This window comes from Narcine bancroftii, chromosome 1, assembly GCF_036971445.1.
Source record: "Narcine bancroftii isolate sNarBan1 chromosome 1, sNarBan1.hap1, whole genome shotgun sequence".
NCBI classification, from domain to species: Eukaryota; Metazoa; Chordata; class Chondrichthyes; order Torpediniformes; family Narcinidae; genus Narcine; species Narcine bancroftii.
In genome coordinates, this window is record NC_091469.1 from 100,723,968 (window position 1) to 100,738,961 (window position 14,994).

At 41.8% G+C, this 14,994-nt stretch overlaps 1 long non-coding RNA gene across 1 annotated transcript; it reads right to left on the bottom strand.

The window, feature by feature from the left end:
- Positions 1-2,573: 2,573 nt before the first annotated feature.
- LOC138741118 (uncharacterized) lies at positions 2,574-13,239 on the bottom strand. Its single transcript, XR_011343350.1, has 3 exons — positions 13,184-13,239; positions 11,601-11,673; positions 2,574-3,171 (listed from the first exon to the last, which is right to left on the bottom strand). It is a non-coding gene; the product is annotated as an uncharacterized lncRNA (long non-coding RNA).
- Between the last annotated feature and the right edge of the window lie 1,755 nt (positions 13,240-14,994).

Genomic DNA, 14,994 nt, shown 5'->3' on the forward strand with positions numbered 1-14,994 from the left:
CAATGTGATAGAGGAGAATCAGAGGGTTTGCCCCATAGGATAACATGAGGCAGCACAGAGTAACATAAATCAGTTGAGTCATGTCGGTATGTTCAACGAAATTCATTTCATTCTTCACGGAACTGTTGCATTGTGATCAAAATATGTTGAGACAATTCATCTCAGGAAACAAAAGGAGGCCAGTTGGTCCATCAGTGATGGCTGGCAGGAAATCTCCCACAAACTCTCACCATTTCCCAACTATTCTCTCGCAAACCCATCAACATCCCTGTGATCCTTTGACACATTATCTACCATCTCATCTTCAGGATGGGGAGGGGGGGGGTGTTGGTGGAGGGGAGGAGGTTGGGGTGGAGGGGAGGAGAAGGAAAGAAAAGATTCCTTGTTCGGAAAATATTTAAATTCCACATGGCATGTGGTCAGGCATGAACCTGGGGCCGTGGAGCTATGAGGCATCAGCGAGATAAGCTTGTAGCTTTGAATTATTAAATCTATTAACCAGCCTAACTTGTGCTCTTGTACATTGTTTCAGATCAGATGCTATTTATTTTCATACAATAAAATCAAAAAGTCATATTACATAAAATTCCCTTTAGTCTGCCATAAACAAAGATTCCCCATTAGCATTTCCCAGCACCCCTTATAGACAGAGAAAGAGAAGGAAAAGAATCACTGAGTGTCCGTGGATTCACCCCCAGTGCCTCTGCAGTCTCTGCAGCTGCACGAGACCAGTTCAGCTCAAACCATCCACAAGCTGAGCACAGATCTAAACGTCTGACACCAAATTACCATGAAGTCTGTAATCACAGTGATCATTTGGTGAGCATTGGGGATTTGGCATCAGTGTCCAGGAGTTCGAGGCTCAAAATCACACTGGCTCCCAGGAAGGGGTTGTATATGAGCAAACATCTTTGGGACAGCAACGGACTGGTGGGAGCCAACTCTACAGAAAATATGTGAAGGAGGACTTTCCTGCAAGCCTGAGAAATAGCTGGGCTCTGCGTTGGTAAACCATGTAACTGTGTGATGCTGGTGCAGACTTTGGGTCCAGATATAGGGTTTCGACCCAAAATACCAATTGGCACTGAAACCGCTCCTGCAACCACGGCAGGGGTTCCTCTGCTGGTTTCATGGTGGTGAAGCAGAAGCTCCTTGTCTATTGGTGTTGCTGTCTCCCTGTTAACCATCTGTTCACCAGCCTACATCACAGTGTTAACCCATTGGGTTCCGTTGTCTCTGATTTAAGCCTTTTTCCCCTAGGTCCCACCGTCTCAATGTTAACCATTTGTTCTCCAGGCCCCACCATCTCAATGTTAACCCTTTGTTCACCAGGTCCCTCCATCAAAATGTTAACCCTTTGTTCATTGGGGCCTACCATCTCTGTGTTAACCCTTTCTTCATTAGGTTCTATTGCTCAGTTTCAACTCTTCATTCATTGGGTTCCACTATTTCAATGTTAACCTTTTGTTCATTGGTTCCAACATTTCTGTATTAACCTTTTGTTCAACAGGTTCTATCGTCTCAAAGTTAATCCTTTGTTCATTAGGTCCTACTCTTTATTCATTGGATCCTATTGTCTCTGTGTTAACCCTTTGTTCCTGGGGTAACACTATTTTAATGTTAAACATTTCTGTATTGATTACCATTGTTGATCTGTTAACCCTTTGTTCACCAGGCCACTCCATCTCTGTGATAACCCTTTGTTCATTAGGTCCCACTGTCTTTGTTCACAAGGCCCCACTTTCTCTTTGCTAATCCTTTGTTCATTGGGTCCCACTGTTTCAGTTCAAATCTTTGGTTCATTAGACCTCACAGTATTAACTCTTTGTGCTCTAGGTCCCATTTTCTCAGCGTTAACCCTTTGTTCACGAGACCCCACTCTCAGTGGATTTGGCTCACAGCTTAAACCCTTTGTTTCAAATTCATTGTCTTAGCTCTACTGAGCATCTATCAAAAGCCTGCTATCTGGTAAGCTGCATTCAGAACAAGGTGGGTGAATTAATGCCAAAAATAGAAATAAAGGCATTTGATATAAAGTCAGGGACAACTGGGGCCATTGTGATTGCCCATTGTGACAACTTGTAGAAAGTGGGTCCAATCAAAAGAGATTCCACATTCCAGAGTGCAGTCTCTTACGTGTCTGGGAAACTTCCCAAATATATTCAATGATTTGGCTTCAACTGCTTTCTGTGGTAGAAATTCCACAGGTTTGCCTCTCTGGTTGAAATTCCTCAGTTCCTTCTTAAACGATACATCCCTTACCATTGGACAATGATTCCAGACAACAGGGTTTCCACTGAATCACATCTGAGAAACAACTTCATTCTCTCGGGTTTCTGGGGAAGGTGACTGAATACTGAGAACAGAAAGGAAGAGAATAGCCGTGCCCCTGACGGGGACTGGCTAATGTGGGAATGCTGCCCAGAGACTGCTGTGGTGTAGTAACATGAACAAAGGGGTACCAAAAGTAACAATACACCTCAGAAAAAAAGAGAAATAACTGGTTCATGCACTTATTAAACTTTAATTCTTTTTTAAATGCTTTGCAGCGCAAGATTAGTTTATATTTAGCATACTGGCAAGCATAGTAAGGAGAACTTAGATACACTGATTCCATCAGGATTACCCAAATGTTATGATACAGAATCTGGACTTTATCTGTCAATAATTCAAAAGCAAAATGGATGGGAGCCAAGTACTGTTGGATCTAAGTGAAAACACAAAATGCTGGTGGAATCGAGTCTGGTTGAGTACATGGTTGTAGAGCTTGAGAGCAGCAGGGGGAGCAGTTGTTGGATCTAAACTGCTACTGTTGGATCTAAATGTAGTGTTTTCCAGGCTCCTACCCAGTGCCCAGCCTAGACATCTAGCATTGAAACGTTTGATGTTTTCAGACACATTTGGATGACCTGAAGTGTAAATGACAGTTGATACTTTAAATTATGAACAATTAGGTTTGTTTTAATTTTCACATCTGTGCCCTTTAAGTTGAGGTAATTCAGTGTCTCAGAGTGGCACTGACCGCATGCAGAGCGCTTCCTATGTTAGCAGCACAGACTTTATGTTGAACCGTGATCATCAGTTCCTTAATTTCAGGACATGCAGATGAAGAGCCAGAGTTGTAGTTCAGAGTTTCAGCAGTCATTAAGCGGTCCCTCTATCCAGGTCACACTGCATGAGAGAGAAATAGCCGATATTAGTTACACTAGGTGTAGGTGATGCAACGTTTCAGGAGGAAGTGACAGTGTAGATGCTGGGAACCTGTTTCCTCAGACTGCAGAATCTAAAATTAAGGGCCACTGTCACAACTAAAGTCATCACCCTTTTAGGACCAAGTTGGGGAAAAAGTCTGAAAGATTTTTATATTCAAAAGACATTAGGATATGGGGACCGTGTTGACTGGTGTGGCAAGCATGAGGATCTGTATACGCTAAACCTGCTGAGGATATCAGGAGGAGGAGCAGGAGCCACTGAACCCCTGAGGCTTGTTCTGCCTTCCACCAAGGTCATGGCTGATTTAGTGACCTCAACCTCAATGTCACTTCCTTGCTCCCTCCCTATGCCCCCCCCCACCCCGACTCTCTTATTACAAATGATTGATTGATGATCATTAAAGAGCTGTGAAGACAGTCATTGAAGTTTTTATTAATCATGTTCATACATTATTACTATTTCTCATTCCCAGATTTCAGATTTATTGATAGAGTACATACATGGTGTTAATACAACCCTGAGATTATTTTCTCCTGTAGGTGAGGCAGAACTACCATTTTATAATTTAAAAATACAGGACATTTGGGCCCACAAGTCTGTGCCACCCAATTTACACCCAATTAACTTACACCACGGTACGTTTTGAATGGTGGGAGGAAACTGGAGCACCTGGAGAAAAGCCACGCAGACACAGGGAGAACTTACAAATTCCTTACCGTCAGTGCAGGATTCGTAACCCAGACCACATCGCTGAGCTGGAAAAACATTGTGCTAACTGCTACACCAACCGTGATGTCAACTGTGCTGGTGGTGTTAAAATGCATAAAGGTTGATGAACCCCCAGGGCCTGATCAAGGGTATCCTAGGATATTGTGGGAAGCTAGGGAAGAAATTGTGGGGCCCCTGACCGGGATATTTGTATCATCGTTTGCCACAGGTGAGCTTCTGGAAGACTGCGGAGTGGCTACTGTTGTTGCAAGCACAAGCCAGAGAACTACAGGCAGTGAGCTGAATGTCAGTCATGGGTAAATTACTGAAGGGGATTCGGAAAAAAACAGGATCAACGTGCATTTTGGAAAGCAAGGATTTCTTGGGAATAGCATGGGAAATCACGAGTAGTGAATTTGATTGAGCTTTTTGAAGAGGTAACCAAGAATATTGATGAGGGTTAGGGTATTAGAGGTAATCTACTTGAATTTTAGCAAGGTCTTTGTCAAAGACCTGCAACATGGTCTAGTAAGGAAGGTCAAATCACATGGGATCCATGATAAGATGGTCAATTGGATATAGAATTGGCTTGATGCTATTCAGATTGGAGGCCTGTGACCAGTAGTGCGCCACAGAGGTCAAGTGCTGAGTCTACTGTTGTTTGTCATCTATATTAATGACCAAGTTAGTAATTTTGCAGATGTTGCCAAAATTGGTGATATAGAATCGCAATGAAATAGGAAATATTTCATTGCAATGAAATAGGAAATAGGAAAATTGGTCAAGGAATGGGAACTGGAATTTAACACTGACAAGTGGAAGGTGATGGACTTTGGGAGGTTAAACCAGGACAGGAATTGCAGTGAATGATAGGGCCCTGGAGAGTGTAGTAGAACAGAGAGACATAGGGATTACAGAACACAACCTCCATGAAAGTGGTGCCGCAAATAGACAGGGTGATGGAGATATTGTTTGGCGTGATGCCTTCATCGGTCAGGGTATTGGGTACATGAGCTGGGATGTTATGTTACAAATGTACAGGATGTTGGTGAGACCACACGTGGAGGATTGTGTGCAGTTCTGATCAACCAGCTGTGTGAAAGATGTCATTATGCTGGAAAGGGTGCAGAAAAGGTTCATGAGCTTGATATCGAGATTGGCAAGTTAGTATTGTATGAAGAGGCTGAAAAGGCTGTGAAATTTATTCCTGGATTGCAGGAGGACTTCATTCTGACATTCTGACAGGGATGGGAGACACCAATTAGTGGCAGGATGGGCAGGCAAGTGGAAGATGCAGTTCAATGAAGCAAATACACAAAGGAAAACAACCAGAAGGAAGTACAAAGAATATCTAATTATCCCACATTACAAAAAGGAAATAGCAAGTTATACAGTTCCCATTGAGGATTTAATGATTATAACACATCTCACAGCACTTTCCAACCAAGAAATGTCTTTGAATTGTAGGAAATGATGCAGGCAAGTTAAACTTAGTCGTCACTAGGAAGAAATGTGTATGTCTAGAAATTGTGCGCTTTACAGGAATTTAATCATTTTTCAAGTACAGGTTTTTTTTAAAGTATGAAATGGTGGGCCTGATATTTACAGAAACATAAATAGCAAAGTAAATGGTCAAATGGTCAGTTTGTGAGGTTAGTTGAGAGATAAGTACTTCTGAGATTAGATGAAGGGGGATCTGATGGAAACTGATAAAGTTCAAATTTTGATGGGGAGGCAAAATGGCAGCAGTAGAGGCTTAGTGAAGTTGGAGATCTCCCTGTTAAAAAGATTAGAACGGAGAGGTTATGGAGTAGAAACCTTCCATAAGAATTCATAGAAGAGAGATAGGATAGTTTAGAAAGCAGTGAAGAGATAAAGAAATTGGAAAAAGGGAAAAGTAGAAGAAGAGAGAGTGTAAAGGGCTTAACCTCATGGCAGAGGGAGCGAAGTCAAGGAGGGCCTACCCAGAGGCTGAGGATGGTGACGGCTGCAATGCCGGCACCTGAGCAGGGACCTCCCATTGGGAGGACAATACATGGGAGGAGGTGTGTGATGGAATATGTTATATTTTATATTGTATATAGATATGTTTTAAAGGTGATAAATTGTGGGTTTTTTTTTTTTAGTGTAGGCCACAAATAAACACTTCACAACACAGATATCATTTAAAATGCCAGAGCTCTGCTCAAGTCAGACAGTAAATGGTGATTCTGGGTGCCTTTGCAAAACTTTGAAGAATGCCTATGGAGACTACACAAGTAGGTTTTAATTGGAGATGCTGTGGAGCAATGGATTATTGCTTTGGAAAACAACAGGTGAACCAACTCAGAAGATTAGGTCTGGTGCTGCAGTCTGTCTGAATGCAGTTTGCTGTTGTAAGAGGATCATGTGGTTTTTTCTGTGTGTGTGTGTGTGTGTGTGTGTGTGAGAGAGAGAGAGAGAGAGAGAGAGAATTCAGTTCAACAGTTCAGCAGCAGTAGCTGGGACGGGAACATGGTAAGCTGGTAAGCTTGTGGAAAACTCCCATTTTGAAGATGGGTTGTGAGTTCTTAGTTCAGCCTGGTCAAAGCTCTTGTGGTCCATATAAGAAGAGATGGCTGAATGTATAATGTTTCACCTGAGATAAGGGTAACAGAAAAGGAACTCTGTGGTGACCTGAAAGAAAGTGGTTATCATCTGGAAAACCTAAATGGGGCAAATTTCTTTGGCAAGACACTGAAGTGGCTGACCAGAAGGTATCAGTTTGTGTCCAACGAACAACAACAACAAATCTTTCTCTGAAAATTGACAAGATCCTTCCTGAGTGGTAACCATTTACCTTTCAAGCAACAAAGCCTGGTGAAGATTCATAAATTTTAAATTCTGTGCACACTATAAGAATTGCCTGAAAACTAGTGAACTTGGAGGAGTGAGACTGTGAATTAAAGAACTTTTCTGAATTTATACACACGTTACATACATGTACACTTAGAATTAGAAGGGGGTTAAGTTAAGCTCATAGTACTGTTAAAGTTTGATCCTGTTTTTATGTTTAAAGATAATTAAAAGCAACTTTTGTTTAAGTAATAATTTTTCTTGATGAATTTCTATTGCTGCTGGGTTTTGGGGTCCTCTTGGCCCATCACAGGTGAGCAAGGGCAGCCTGAGAAAGGCAAGCCTAGGAAGATGCACAGTGAAGACACGATCAAAGAGCTGGGAGTACTTTTGGGCACAGTAGATATGACGGCCCAGAAATAAGAAGTCGGGCCAGGAAGGAGAGGATGGCAATAGAGATAGCAGTGACATTGGTGAGGATGGGGAGATTGATGGCTCAGGATAAGAGGACCTGGGCCAAGAAGGAATGGGTGGTGATACCGGCAACAACACAAGATACAGTGAGGTGAGGGTAGTGGAGCCAGGCTGAAGTTGGGTTGGCAGTGACGACAGCAGCGGAAAGAAACCTGGAGGCTCAAGGCCAAGGGAGTCAGACCAAAATAGAGACTGCGGCGACTTTGGCAGAAGCAGAGAGATGGAGTCAATGGGCTGTGAAGAGGGATGCCAGAGAAATTTAGGACTTACCTGGTAAGATCACTCCAACCCCCAGATGCAAGGAGATCGGGTCCGAAGCGTCAATGATTGTCTGAGTTGTCAGGCCTGGTGGACTACAGGGTAATGCAGTCAGAGGGAGAGTGGTAGGAAAGACACGTGGTGGGGCATTCTAGAATCAGGAGGGAGCTGGAGGAGGATGAAGAAGTAGAAGAGCACAGGATGGAAGAAAGACAACATATGGAGATGGAAGACTGACAAAAGAGGCCAAGGAAATACTAGAGGCGATTGGGCAAATAAAAAAGACTTTAAGGACACTGGAGCAATTAAAGAAAGGTTAGACAACTGAATGGAAAGGGTAATGGAAACAGAAGAGAGAATTGAAAGGGAAGAGGGAAGAAAGATTGAACGGGGGGGGAAGGAATGAAATTATTGTGTGGGAAAGAGATGGGGTAAAGATGTGGGAGAGAATAGATAAGTTAGGAAATATTAATAGGAGGAATATAATTAAGATTGTGGGGGTGAATGACGGGAGAAACACAGTGGAGTTCCTGTACAAATGGATCCCAGACTGGAATAGGAATCAATTAGGAAAGAGAATGGACCCAATGGTCTCTTGTCCCAATGGCCACACCAACAGCCACATCAATGGCCATGCCCTATGCTGGTGAGACTCCTGTGCTATCAGGATGAGAGAGGATTTTGAGGGTGGTGGTGGAAAAAACCAAGGGGTGGCAGTGGAATATGGGGGAAGGGGAAGGTCTTATTCTATCTGGATGCAAGTACAGGATTTATGATGCGCAGGAGGGAGTTTGATCTGGTAAAAAAGAATTTGAAAGAAAAAGGAATTGAATTTACTCTCTTTGAACCGGCAACGTTGATGATAGTAAGGGTGGGAGGGGAAAGAAGGTTTTTTAAGAACCTAATGGAAGCAATGGACTTTGTAAGAACCTGCCACCACTATGAGACATCATATAAATGTAAATAAAGAGGAAAGAGGTATTCAGGGGAAGAATGGGTTGTAAATATTGAAAATGTGGGGACGACCAGAGTGCTATGTTTGAAGGGGATTGTATATGTTAAATACAGAAGAGGTATAGAGAGCTCACAGAATGGGAGGGAAGTACAAGTCAAAGATGGGAGTGTTGGGAACTTCTCAAAATAGAGGGAGATTGGCGCTAATAATTTGGTTATTGGTTCTGGGGTGGATAAAGACTAATTGGGGGTGGGGGAAGAAGGAAGAGAGTTTTTTCCTGAAGACCTACCAAATTTGGGTCAGGAAGAGTGAGAGGGGATGAATGCCCCTTTTTGCTAAAGAGGCAATCGTAGAGACCCTGAGCTCTTTGCAAGCTGTCAAATCATCAGGAGTGGATGGTTTCTGCACTGAATTTTATAAAGAGGTCAAAAATCTACTAACACCACTTATGATGGTGGTGGATCAGGCGGCAGAGACACATACCCTCCCAGAGTCTTTCTCAACAGCAATCATCAAGGTGATACCCAAAAAAGGCAGGGATCTATTGAGCCCCACTTCATATAGACCTACCTGGTTATTAAATACTGATTATGTAATAATTGGCTTAACAGGTTGGCAAAATATTTGGTGAAATTAACAAATCCAGATCAAGATGGATTTGTAGAAAGGAAGCAGTCAGCAAACATAGCTAAATGGATAAATATAATGCATCTGGCACAGTCAGGGGTCGATCCGGGAGTGGCTAAATCTCAGGATGTGGAGAAGGCTTTTGACAGACTGGGGTGGAACATTTTGATTAAGGTCCTGAGGAAATTTGGATTGGGTCAAACATTTATTCACTGGGTGAAGACACTTTACTATAAACCTCAAGCAAAAGTTATTATAAATGGGCAGGTTTCCATTGAGCAGTCCAGTGAGAAAGGCTGCCCATTGTCTCCAGCGGTGTTTATACTGGCAATTGAGCTGCTGGTGGAAGCCATTTGGTGGGATCCAGACATAAAGGGGTTCATGGTGGGTCAGATGGAGCACAAAATCAACCTTTGTGCTGATGATGTGTTAGTTATTTGACAGACCCCGAGGGATTGTTGGCCAGGCTGAAGAACACACTGGAGGTTATGGGAAGGTTTTGTGGTATGAGGTAAATCTGGACAAAAGTGAAATTACACCTTTGATAAAGGGGGATTGTAGACAATATCGACAGGAAAGTCAATTTAAATGGCCACAAGAAGGCATTAAGTATTTGGGAATAAAAACTGATAAAGATTTATGTAATTTGAACAAACTTAATTATCTCCCTTTGCTCCAGTAGATTGAGGACTGGACTCCAGTAGATGGAGGACTCTGCCCATAACACTAATGGGCAGATTTAACTGGGTCAGAATGAAGGTGATGCCAAGACTCCAGTACCTTTGTCAATCATTACCCATTACACTGCCTCAAGGTTTCTTTAAAATTCTTGGCGAGTGTGCCAGAAAGTTCCTGAGGAATGGTAAAGTGGGTAGAATCTTCATGGAAAAGTTGACATGGGACTACAATTTTGGAGGGCTTAAACTACTGGATTTCAAAAAATATCATTGGGCAGCCCAGGCAAGGTTTATCACCTCACTCTTTGAGGGAGCTCCCCTCCCTCCAGGGCACAAATTGAACTACACATAGTTGGTGAAAATATAGCAGGAGAATTTATATATAAACGGGATATTAAATTAATTTCAAAGAAAACAGGAAACCTCAAACTAAAACATATTCTTTAGATATGGCAAAGAAAAAATCAGTTGGATGAAAGATAGGGATATCCCCTAAAAGGTGTTTGACCCAGGACAAGTTACCCTGGACTCTGGGTAACAAGATCCTGAGCACCTGGTGCCAGAAATGGATCAGATGTATCAAGGACAGTTACAAACAAAGGCAGCTCATGTCATTCGAGCAGTTGAGGAATGAATATGGTTTGTTTAATAGAACATTCTTCTGCTATCTGCAAATAAGATCTTTGCTAAGGGAAAAAATAAAACTGTCTATGATCCTCCCGAGATGTAGTAATGTGGAGATTCTAATTCGACAGGATAATGTGTGTAAACTTATATTCAAAAGTGAGGGCTCGAAGCTGGGCTTACACAGTCGAGGGAGAGATGGGAGTCAGACTTGGGCACATCAGTCAATGGGAGTGGTGGCTAGACCAGGGCACAAATTGAACTACACATAGTTGGTGAAAATATAGCAGGAGAATTTATATATAAACGGGATATTAAATTAATTTCAAAGAAAATACAGGTTGGTGCAATACAACCTCTTGCACCAACTGTACCTCACACCACAAAAATTGCATAAATCAAAGCCGGAAATTTCGGAAATGCGCTTTAGGTGTGGTGTGGAGATTGGAACCTTTGTCCACTCCACCTGGCTATGTACAAAGGTGGGCCCTTCTGAGAAGACCTTGATATTTTGAAAAAAATTACAAAGGTGGATTCTCCACAAGATACGGAGTTGTACCTTCTGGGAGATATTGGGAACATGAGTTTTAGACTTGCAAATATCAAATTCAGTTCACGGAAGTTGCCTTGGCAGTAGCCAGGAAGTGTATAGCGGTCACGTGGAAGTCTGACCCCCAATTAAATACCACACGATGGAATATGGAAATGCAGAATTGCATTTTCTTGGAGAAAATCACTTACTATCTAATGAGAAAACATGACACATTCGTTAAAGTGAGGCGACCATATATGAAAAACATGGGGATCCAGATTGTCTAGTTCCCCCTTCCTTCGAAATATGGACACTATAAAAATCTGTCCCAGCAGGGAAAGGAATGGAGTTAAGGAAGTGGGACATGACTTGGGTGAGGTTCATTCTTTTAGTTTGAGTTTTTTTTCCTTTGTTAATTAGCTAGCTAGGTTGTTTTCTTTTAGGTTTCGGTTGGGGCTGTGAACCCCACTAGTATTTGTATTGTATAACCTGTATATGTTTGGGAGTGGAGGGGGGTGAAATAAATAGTCTCTGTACGCTGTATGAATTTTGGAAAAGATGGTATTGGTTGTTTGAATTGGTGGACTCTATAGAAAACAAAATAAAATATTCAAAAAAATTGAAATTTTGAGAAAAAGGAAATTTCCATAAGATAATCATTAGGTAGCTGAATTTAACACGTGAGAAAAGAGAGAGAGAGAGAATGACTGGTACTCACACATGGCTGGTTGGGAGCAGCATCTTCTACTTTGTCATATTATGCTTCCGGAAGTGTGATGCGATTCTGCCAACTAATTTAAAAAAAAATAGGAGAACTTTGTATCTTTCTGCCATTTTATTTCAGAATTTTTGTCCCAAACATGAGTTTCATTTCTAAAACATTTCCTGTCACTCTAAACTACAAACATTGCCCTAAATGTTATGTGTTGGATTCTATCATATGGCAGAAAAAATACCATACATTTCACTGGGCTGTTTCCTGATTTAGGAGATGGTGTATTGGGGAGAGATAGATTATTATCTGTTCAGTCACCTTCTCTTACTTTTACCTCTTAACTGTGCAAGTTATTTGGCTCCAAGAGGAATCCATTTCCTTTTAGGAAGCATTAATAGACTGTTTCCTCACACTTATGGGCAGGAAATTGCCGATTATCACTACACTTAAAACATTTCTTCCTCATGTTCCCCCTGTATCTTGTGCATCTTTCTTTAAATTCCTGTTCCCGATCGGTGAGCTTCTGCTTCCTTTAATGCACTGTAGCAAAACTGATCAGCATGTAAGTACAGTTCCATCAAATCCCCTCTCAACCTTCTTTGTTCCAAGGAGAAAAACTAGATCCACTCCAGTTCAAATTTGTACCTGGAATTCCTCAATCCTGGAAACATTCAAGTTGTTCTTTTGTGAAAATACACAATAACCTTGCTGATGGTGCTTTGACTCTCAGTATCTCCTGCACTTCACCAACTTCTCTTTTGCATGGTTCTGCTAATTTTAATTATACAACATATATATATATATAATTTCAATCATACAATTTATAAATATTATATCACTTTGTTTTAAATTTGTCTGCACATTCTTCAAGCCGGTCTGTATCTTTTTGCAATTACATACCATGTTTATCCCCGCTCACCACAAGTTTGGTGTCAACGGCCGCTCTTGAAATTCTTCAAACCCAACCCTGAATCATTAATTGCAAGGAACAAAGAGCAGAATCTGATTTCCATCAGCTGTTCTCCTGTCTAAGAAATACTTTCTCCTGTCTTTCTGCTTTATGCTCCACAGACTTTTAAGACTGTGGAGAGGTTTGAACAGGTTACACTTGGAGGTTGTTTCCACCAATTCAAAGATGATAATTAGGGAACAACAATGAGTTATTTATGGAAGAGTTGTCAGGAGAGTCTAAGATGATTTTTTTTGGTGCCAAAAATTAATATTAAAGAGATGTCAATTCTTTTCAAATAAATTTAGTTGTATGAAATATTAAAGGTTATGGAAGCAAGAGAGATCATCTAGGAACTCAAATGGAGAAGCACACAGTGTCAATGGTTTATTTCAAAGTTCATAGTTTGCGATTGTTGGCAGGAGATTTGTTAGAGAGATAGAGTGTTCAGTGCATGAAAATATAATGTTACATGTAAGTAGAATGGAAAAGATGTGACTGGGGACATCAGCCATCAAACTGAGTCACAGTCCCAGGGTGGCAGAAATATCTGATCTTGTTGTGATGCCATCACTATGGTCCTTCTGACAGTCATTTCATTTTTATTTCAGTTCATTCATTGAAGCAAAGAACTTACTCAAACTTGTCACTCCACTAATTAATCCACCAATGAATCGTTTCTCTGTGAGATCTAAAAAAAGGACAAGAATGGCGCTGGTTAATATGTGGGAACCACTGGTAAAGGATGATTTCCATTTATACAACATCTTACACATCATCCCAAAGCCCCTCATCTCCCCCCTCCAATCAATAGCCCCTTTTACACAGAGCTTGAAAGTCAGGTTTTATCCATTTTTTTAGTGCTGTGTGAAAGAATTGCAAGGTGAATGGTGGGAGGGGGGGTGGTCTAGACTTACCCTTCTTCAATCCACCTAGGTAGGTAGTCTCAGTAGTGGAGCGTATTTGACTCACAGAGCCGGCTTTTTCTGTTCAGAGTGAACACACAAGTCGGATTCCTAAATTAGGTCATGTCTATGGGATTACTGTGACTTTGCAGTATAAGAGGGGCTAATATTGTCCAAAGGATCACCATAGTTAGGATGAAGGAAGCTGGTAGCTGAAGTCTAGTCTGACAGGTTGCTGAGAATCCCTCTTGCAGATTGATGGATGGATGGAGGAGAGGTATCAAACACATCAGGTGGGTGATTATTCAATTGAAAGCAGCATGAAAGAAGCTAGGAACTAAATCAGAATCCCTAGTATTTTTATTTTTGGGGATGGTTTCTTACAATAGAACAGTGAGGTGTGAGCACCAAGAGTTGTTTCTTGATCAGCATCAATCAGAATCTTACCTGCATTTTCATTCACTGAGTCCAACTCACGCAACATCTGATCTGAAATAGATAGCGTTGAAGTTAACGGTGCAGATGGGTTCCTCAGATGGTAATTTATATCCAAAAGTTCCCAATATTTAAAGAAGAACATCTATGTAGTTCATCACTGGAGGCCATTCAGACCACCTGCTCCAGATGTGTTCATGCTCCAGATATGTCCTGTACAACCTTGCTTTACCTCAATCAGAAAATCCTTCTACATTCTCCTTCAGATTCTCAATCTGAACACTTCAATTGCTTTCTCACTATTCACTCACTGACTGAGCAGATTCCTGGGATTCCATGCTGGATTTATTGGTGCTGATTTTATGAATGTAATTCCTGATTCCTGTCTGCTCAACTAACACAAACAACATCTGCACTGGCAGATCATTGAATTGTGTTAAGGATCTCAGCCCCAGCACCCAGCTTAATTCACCACCCATCCCAAACTGAAGAGAGATGATCTGCAATAGATTAACATTTTTCACCTTTCTGAAATCACACACCATCACCGATCTGGGATGAAGATTTAGGGGAGGTGGGTGCTGCTCCTCATTAGTTTTCCATCCTGATTTAGCCAGTCATGTGTGGTCAGGACAGGTTCCCCACCAATGGAAACCCCAGGAACCTTCATCAATCAGCACATTGAACTCAATAGACAGAGAGGTGCCCCCTCCCCACCTCTCACTCACACTCACACATCAGCCTGTCCAATCCTACCCTTCTCCATTGGTGTTATTTCTAGACAACAGAGGTCCCTGTGTTGATATTCCAGGTGTTTCTCCATTCCATCCCAGTCCCAAAAATGTTGGAACATTCACTGAGGTGAGCTGCCCAACTCCAAGGTCAGTCTGAATCTGAGTAAGAAATGAATTTGGACTATGCCACTGGGTAGAAGGTCCCACCCACGGTGTTGGTTCAAATTCCCTTTTCCAATCTAGGGCTCTGTCCCCAAGTGTGGTTCCCGGAGAGAGTGCAGCCAGAGAGGGGTCATAGAGTTCATAAGCCCTTTGGCCCAATTCATCCATGCCAATCAATATACCTGCCTTAGATAGTCCCATTTTCTTAAGTT